Here is an 8,682-nt window from a genome sequence, read left to right as displayed (position 1 = left end):
GATAGATAGATAGATAGATAGATAGATAGATAGATAGGTAGATGTAATTAAAGTATTGTAAAAGACCAAAAGCCAGATGTAATTTTCTGATTAATATATAAAATGAGCTCAGGCTAAGGCTTAGAACAATGTGTGAAGTATATACACTCCAGTGATGGAAGACCCACTCAACAATTTTCAAGTGTCCCTCAGACACAGAATAGCAGCTATCAAACTGACCCCATGAGCTCATTAAATATTATATTGTTCTGCCAAACAAGGCTTTTGTTTTAGGGAGTAACTAAGAGACTGTCACTTCTTGGGCCAGGAAAATGAAAATGTTCTGTGGACTCCAAGACAGAATAAATAGTTGATACTGTTCCTAGGATGGCTCTTCCCATTTCAGTCTGTGAGTAAACCATGTTTTATATTGAAAGATGGCCACACAGTTGCTATGTTCTGCTTCGTGTTCTCATGAAGTTTCTGCTGTTGGCCTACAAAAGGGAGAGAAGATAAAAGCGTTCCTTATGGACAGTCTTAAATTGATGCCAAATGATCTACCCACATCTGGTTCTTCAGGGCTGGCCGAGTTGAATTTGGATCTTGAGGCCAAGCCTCCATCTCCTCCCCTGTAATTGGAAAGTTAAAATCATAAAGACTTAGCCAGGAGTATCATCCCATTTGGATTATTTGCTTTTATTTTTTTCCTTGCTGAAAACAGAGGTGAATCATAATCTTTACTGAGTCCTGCTGCAGAGGAAAATGATGCAACAGGGGTCACATGATGCGAGCAAGAATGGACCATTATGCAAGCCCAGTTCTTCTTTGTGTTCTAGTGTAAGGAGAGGTTCAACACCCTGCTGAGCACTGGGAAGCAGCACAGAGCTGTGGCTCTTGTTCATTTCAGTGCCGTGGATCAAGCTTGGGGCCTTGCACATGCAGAATACCCACTCTACAGCTGAACTATATCCCCAGCCCAAAACCAAGTTTGGGTTCTGAATCTTGTATCTTTCACTGTAAGGAGGAGCTATATGTTTAACTTTTTGGTTATTCTTTTTATTTTTGTGATCTTTGGACTATTAGAGACTTTTCCAATCAAACCTTGCAAATACTAGGTGAGCACTCCCCATCTAGCTCCATTAATTTTTATTGCAATACAAAATGTGAGAAGAATTTATCCAAGCTTGTTTGATTTATTTTTTGACTAAACAAGAATTTTGTTACATGATCTGGACCAGACATAAACCTATGTTATGCCTCAGTCACATGTAATACTGGGCAAGTTCTGATTCTGCTAAAAGTTAATAATATAATATTAAAAATCTATACAATATGCATATTAAATATTTATAAATATATGCTATATGACTTATGTGTATATTTATGAATGTAAGCTATGGCTCTCAAGTATAGCTCTATGAATAGTGTGTAAGCCTACCTATAGAGCTATGATTATTAGATGAGTTAATATTTATGAAGTATTTGGTGTACTCAGTTGTAATTACTTTGTAAATAGTAGCCATTACTATTAACTTACTGAATTAATACTTGTCTAAGGGGATTAATACTAATCTCCCAATGAGTTAATGGCTTGTTAACAAGAAAATATGACCAAGAACCTAAACTTGAACCATATCACTCCCTAGAGGGCATCTTGGTAGAGAGGTGCTTCTGGAACCTCAGAAAATAAACCATCTTAAGATGTCCCAGATAGAATAACTCTCTTCTAAATTCAGATCTGTGTGTTGTTATTATTGTCCAGGTGTGTTCATTGGTTTGGTTAGGGTTTTGTTGTTATTGTTATTGTTGTTTTGAGATAGGGTCACACTATGTGGCCCAAGCTGGACTCAATCTCATGATTCTCCTCCCTCAGGGTCCCAAGTGCTGAGTATAGGTGTGTTACTGCCATACCCATCTAAGTTCACAGCTGTGTATTGAGGCTGATGATATATAGCAAGGCATCAGTATATGCTAAAGTTGCAGCATTTTCTGTGAGCTGTACACAGCAGACCTGGAACATGAGTTCTTAGACCTGGGCCAAGCTCTTGTCTCACATATGAGATTAAACGTTGCCTCCAGGATGAAGTCTTCTGTGATAGACCAACTTTCCCTACCCTTTCTGCATACCTCCATTATAGCAATGGATGGGCATTGTTATGTGGTTTTGCTTCGCCTAAGCCCCTTCCAGACTGAGACTCAACATCTTTGATTTTATACGCCCCAGTACATGTAGCGTACATTGGTTCATGTTAGTAATTTGCTGAATGTTAACTCAATAAAAAGACTTCTGTGAATGGGTCTGAGAGGTTTATGGTGAAACTTAACTAGCACTTTTGTCATTGGTGAATCATCACCCAGGCAGAAGCTCAGCATCTGATCTTAGGTATGCAGTTCCCCATGCCTCATTTCTTTGAGATTGAGATTCATCATTATACTCCTAGAACCCTGAGCACATGTGTCTGTGAAACCCAAATGAACTTGCACTGAAACAGTCTTTTATGTGTGTTGTGGTTAGCCAACTTGAAAGAATATTTCTGAGATCAGTCTTTTTGTTTTTTAATTAGTTGGCACTGTCAAGGATTGCTCTCTGTAAAAATATTAACTTATTCCTACATGTCATTTATATTACGTGGATTTAATTTACTTCCAAACCTTTCAGCCACTTTTGCCAAATTGGAAGGAAACCATGCTCTGTGAAATCTCTTGAGCTAATTTAATTCTTTTGCTGACTGATAAGGTCTTTTTCCATGTGGAGGATGTTGCTCTGTCATATTTATTTGAAGAAATGATTGCCTTCCCAGAAAATAAAAAAGTTCTGAACCAAAGATTTTATCAGTAATTAAGGTGCCTATGCCCAGAGCATCCACACACATTGGACATGCCTGAATGAGCATCAGGCAATGCCTGGGAATGAATCAACTACTGTCCCTTTCCCTTCTTATCAATTATTAAATGCTTACATGTGTAGAACGCTGTGGAAGAGAGAGTCCACAATGAGTTGGCAAGCCCAGCTCTTGCCTTCTGTGGGCTTCACAAGCAGGCAGCTTTGATAAAAGAGGCAATATGGGGATGTTGTGGAGAGAACAAAAATGCTGATTAGAGAAAAGTGCTACCTATATGAGGACTTGTGCCGGGACCCGGAGATACTGAACCAGTTGGTATTCAGAGAAAGAAGTGAGTCATCATTTCAAGTGGGAGGGAAGAGGCTCTAGATACAGTGAGAGACCCTGCTTCAGTATGTAAAGTGGTACAAGATTGAGGAAGACAGGTGTTGTCAACCCCAGGCCTCCATACATATAGAAGCATACACACATGCACCTTCACACACGTGTCCATACATGTGAACACACATACATATGTACACACATACCACATAATAAATATATATGATTATGTAGCTTATTTTAATAGAAGACTATTATAAATTGTGAATAACTGGATTTAGTGGTACATGCCTGTAATCAGCACACGGAGGCAGATGCAGGAGGATGGTAAATTTGAGACCAGTCTGGGCTACATAGAGTACTGCTGCAAAAAAATAAAGACAGAGACAATTACTTGAGGAGCAGTGTTTTGGAATTATACTTTGAATAGAAAACATGCTCTTTAAATATAGAATGTATTGAGGGAAACAGGTGATGATACTATTACTTCTTAATAATAATTGGTTGATTTATTGTGCTAAAATAACACAAAACAGAAAGACATCTTGCAGCTGCTGTGTTCAGCCCTTATTACATTCACCTCAAGGTTTATATTACTTTTATCAGGGAAGCAGTTTAAGAGTCTGTCATAGCAGGGAAGGTATGGTGGCTGGAGTGACCATACTGGGTTGGCCCATGGCATTGAGAGCTTGCAGTGGTGAATGCTTCCATGACACCAAGCAGGAAGCAGAGCATTCAGCCCTGAGCAGAAGGGGATATCGAGGCCCACCTCTAATAACCCGCTTCTACTAACTAGGCCTTATGTGTTCTACATGAAGTTCTACAAAAGTTTCTACAGTGTCCTCAAATAGCATCATCACCCAGGGACCAAGTGTTCAAACACAAGGACCTTGTGGGGGACATTTCACATCTAAACCATAACAGGATTATTCCCAGGATATGGATTGGCAGAAGATTTTGTTGTTGTTGTTTGTTTTGCTATTCATTGAAATACAAAATTTAGATGACGAAGTACCTTGAATCATTTAAATGTCAAATAGCACTTAATGAATGCTTCATAGTCTGGTGGTTTACCGTGAGATAATTTTGAGGCATCTGTGCATCTCAGTTGTCTAACAACTTTTTTATATAGGACAGAGTACCAGGAAAATGCAATATGGTTTGCACACAGACACACACACACACAGTATCAAGAAGGATGCTGGGGCTGGAGAGTTGACTCGGCAAGTAAGAGCACTGGATACTCTTGCAGAGGACCTGGGTTTGGTTCCCAGAACCTATAATCATCAGTAACTCCAGTTCCATGAGATCTGACTCCCTCTTATTACCTCCAGGAGCATTGCAGAGCATGAATGCGCCTACCTACATGCAGGCAATATACTCATACACATAAAATAATGAAAATAAATAAATAAATATAAATAAATTTTAAAAAGAAGCATGCTAAAGATAGCATGCTTAAGAAACAAGTTCTAGGGAATGGAGAGATGTCTCAGTGGTTAAGAGCACTGTTTGCTCTTTCAGAGGACTTGGGTTCGGTTCCCAGCACCCACATGGCAGCTAACAACCATCTGTAGCTTCAGTTTCAGGGGATCCTGTGCCCTCTTCTGGCCTCCATGTACATCAGGCATGTAGTATACTTACATACATGTAGGTAAAACACTCATACATCTAAAATAAAGGAAAAAGGAGGAGCAAGTTCAAGATGATCTTGTCCAATGCTTTTATTATATTCATGGATGCCATAGTTTGGTCCTCTAGTGACATGTAGGTATTATCAGTAGCTCATCCTACTATTTTCCCTCTAGAGAGAGACAGCAATGTAAGTACAGGGGCCAGGTACACCCAAATAAGTTGCTCTTGGGGAAAATGCCTGCTAATCCTAGATGAGTTTATGAAAGCCTATGTTTGTCTTTTTATGCCAATTCAAATTCTGTCTCATTAGGCTATGAATCAGATTCTCCCAATACCTTCCCCCAGTCTTTATATGAGGAAGCTTCTAGAAGTTCTGATAACTTTTATGGTCTGCCAGGGCATGGGAGTTCCAACTTCAAAATGCCACCACATACTGTATTCACAGCTAATAAATAAAGGCACTTGGCTAGTCATCACTAAAGGAAGTAAGGCACAGATGCAACTAATACATCATAATAAACAGTGTGTTGGAAACCTTCCATCTGTATTGTACGGGGCACTCTCAGTTCTCTAAATGAATACTATAAAATGGAGAGACTTAGAATCAGTTTCTAATCATGTATCCACTACGGGTTTATCTGAGGAAGATATGTCCATATGATACATCAGGATTCACTTTACTCTGAAAATTCTACTTAATGAGGATGATTCAAACAGATAGATGTACAATAATCCAGGTGAGAAGGGTGGTAAGATTGTCATGGGAGGTTAGGTAGCATTATGGCTCCATTTATGTAGATAGACATTTAATGCTTCCCATTCCCTTTTGACTTGGGAACCCAAAATTATTTTATCCCAGGATATGGTTGGGTGGGAAAAATAACCATTAGCTTTTCATTTGGTTAAGCGAAGCATCATGGTATGGTGAGATTTTTAAAAGTCTTTGAAAGAGAAGATGGGTTGGCACAATAGAGGGAAAAGACATGTCAAGCAAAAATGTGCAGTTGGGAATTGAAGGGCGTGGTGAAGTGCCTGGCAAGAGCAGATGGAAGGGAATTAGGGAATTGCCTACAAGAAGGAGAAAGGAGCCCAGCAAGAAACCACACAAGTCCTTGCAGCTTGGCTTTCTCTTGAATATCAGGTCTGTTTTCTGCAGTACTCACATTGCCCTAGAGTTTTCAAAGGGACATTTACTCTCTGAGATCAGTGAACTCCAGGTATGCAGCCAGGGATTCTGCTGTTCTAGTGGTGGAAGTCAGAAACGACTGCCTGTTTCACTAATGGAAGTTTGTACAATTGTACCAGCTTTTCTTCCCATATGGAATTTTTTTTTTTTAATTACAGTGACTAGGAGTGTAGCTAAGTCACAGAGCATGTGCATTGTATGGGCAAGGACAGGCTCAATCCCCAGCATCAAAAATATAAAATTGAGCTTTCGCCTCAGACGCTAGCTGTAGCTGGCAGTCAGTCGTACGTGCTCCAGTGTCTTCGGTACCCGTGGGCGCCATCGACATCACACGGGTTCCGCTAGGCGCATCTGCACATCTCGCACGCCACACTCCCTGTCGCCATAAGCCGCCATCATGGTGAAGCTCGCAAAGGCCGGTAAAAATCAAAGTGAGTCCAAGAAAATGGCTCCTCCCCCAAAGGATGTGGAAGAAGACAGTGAAGATGAAGAAATGTCAGAAGATGAAGAGGACGACAGCAGTGGAGAGGAGGTTGTCATCCCTCAGAAAAAAAGGCAAGAAGGCTACAACTCCAGCAAAGAAAGTGGTGGTTTCACAAACAAAAAAGGTTGCAGTTGCCACACCTGCTAAGAAGGCAGCTGTCAGCCCAAGCAAAAAGGCAGGAGCCACACCGGCAAAGAAGACAGTTACACCAGCCAAAGCAGTTGCAACACGTGGTAAGAAGGGAGCTACACAAGCAAAAGCATTGGTAACAGCCCCTAGTAAGAAGGGAGCTGTCGCCCCAGCCAAGGAACAAAGAATGGTAAGAATGCCAAGAAGGAAGACAGTGATGAGGAGGATGAAGAGGAAGAGGAAGAGGATAGTGATGAGGAGGAAGATGAAGAGGAGGAGGAGGAATTTGAGCCTGCAGTTCTGAAAAAAGTAAAAGCAGTGAAACCAGCAAAAGGGGCAAAAGCAGCAGCACCTGCTCCTGCCTCAGAAGATGAGGAGGAAGAGGGAGGAGGGGGAGGGGGAGGAAGAAGATGACTCTGAAGAAGCTGTGGAGATCACACCAGCCAAAGGAAAGAAAGCTCCTGCTGAAGTTGTTCCTGTGAAAGCCAAGGGTATGGCTGAGGAGGAGGAGGGGGAGGAGGAGGAGGTGGAAGAGGAGGAGGAGGAGGAGGAGGAAGAGGAGGAGGAGGAGGAAGAGGAGGAGGAGGAAGAGGAGGAGGAGGAAGAGGAGGAGGATGAAGAGGAGGAGGAGGAAGAAGAGGAAGAGGAAGAGGAGGAGGAAGAGGAAGAGGAGGAGGAGGAGGAGGAGCCTCTTAAAGAAGCACCTGGAAAATGGAAAAAAGAAATGACTAAACAGAAAGAAGCTCCTGAGGCCAAGAAACAGAAAGCTGAAGGCTCAGAACCAACGACGCCTTTCAATCTGTTCATTGGAAACTTGAATCCTAGCAAATCAGTTGCTGAATTAAAAGTTTCTATCAGTGAACTTTTTGCTAAAAATGATCTTGCTGTTGTGGATGTCAGAACTGGTACAAATAGGAAATTTGGTTATGTTGATTTTGAGTCTGCTGAAGACCTAGAAAAGGCCTTGGAACTCACTGGCTTAAAACTGTTTGGCAAAAATCGTGATAAAACATTCCAAAAGGAAGAAACAGTAAGAAAGTTTGAGCTGCAAGAACACTTTTGGCCAAAAACCTGTCTTTGAGTGTCACTGAGGATGAATTAAAAGAAGTCTGTGAAGATGCCATGGAGATTAGATTGGTTAGCCAGGATGGGAAGAGTGAAGGGATTGCTTATATTGAATCTAAGACAGAAGCAGATGCGGAGAAAACCTTGGAAGAAAAGCAGGGGCAGAAATTGTTGGGTGATCTGTTTCACTACAGTACACTGGAGAGAAAGGTCAAAGGCAAGAGAGCAGGAAAGAACAGCACGTGTAGTGGTGAATCAAAAACTTTGGTTTTAAGTGACCTTTCCTACAGTGCAAGGGAGGAAACTCTTCAGGAAGTATTTGAGAAGGCAACTTTTATCAAAGTGCCCCAGAACCCAAATGGCAAATCTAAAGGGTAAAATTTATAGAATTTGCTTCATTTGAAGATGCTAAAGAAGCTTTAAACTCCTGCAATAAAATGGAAATTGAGGCAGAACAATCAGACTGGAGTTGCAAGGACCCAGGGAATCACCTAATGCAAGAAGTCAGCCATCCAAAACTCTTGTTTGTCACTGAAGAGACCTTAAAAGAATCATTTGAGGGCTCTGTTCATGCAAGAATAGTCACTGATCGGGAAACTGGGTCCTCCAAAGGGTTTGGTTTTGTAGACTTCAGTAGTGAAGAAGATGCCAAAGCTGCCAAGGAGACCGTGGAAGATGGTGAAATTGATGGAAACAAAGTTACCTTGGATTGGGCGAAGCCTAAGGGTGAAGGTGGCTTTGGTGGCCGTGGAGGAGGCAGAGGAGGCTTTGGAGGTTGAGTAGGCTTCTGAGGAGGCAGGGGAGGAAGAGGAGGAGGAGCCTTCAAACCACAAGGAAAGTTGACAAAGTTTGAATAGTTCTTCTGTTTCTGCCTTTCCTCCTTCCATTTGAAAGAAAGGACTCTGGGGTTTTTACTCTGTTACCTGTTCAATGACAGAGCCTTCTGAGGACATTCCAAGACAGTATGCAGTCCTGTGGCCTACTTGGAATCCATATAGATAACATTTCAAGAGATACCCTGTTGCTTTTGACTGGATATT

The 8,682-nt window shown here is 41.5% G+C and overlaps 1 protein-coding gene and 1 pseudogene across 7 annotated transcripts in view; both read left to right on the top strand.

Annotated features, from left to right (window-relative positions):
* The window catches only part of Fry (FRY microtubule binding protein), a 479,403-nt gene that overhangs the window by 191,460 nt on the left and 279,261 nt on the right, over positions 1-8,682 (top strand). The gene's annotated exons all lie outside the window — the stretch shown is intronic.
* Positions 6,106-8,668, top strand: LOC103727212 (annotated as a pseudogene).

The sequence above is a fragment of the Nannospalax galili genome, unplaced genomic scaffold (assembly GCF_000622305.1).
Source record: "Nannospalax galili isolate Female #2095 unplaced genomic scaffold, S.galili_v1.0 scaffold768, whole genome shotgun sequence".
NCBI classification, from domain to species: domain Eukaryota; kingdom Metazoa; phylum Chordata; class Mammalia; order Rodentia; family Spalacidae; genus Nannospalax; species Nannospalax galili.
Note: the sequence above shows the minus strand (reverse complement) of the source record. Positions and strands in the feature narration are given on the sequence as shown.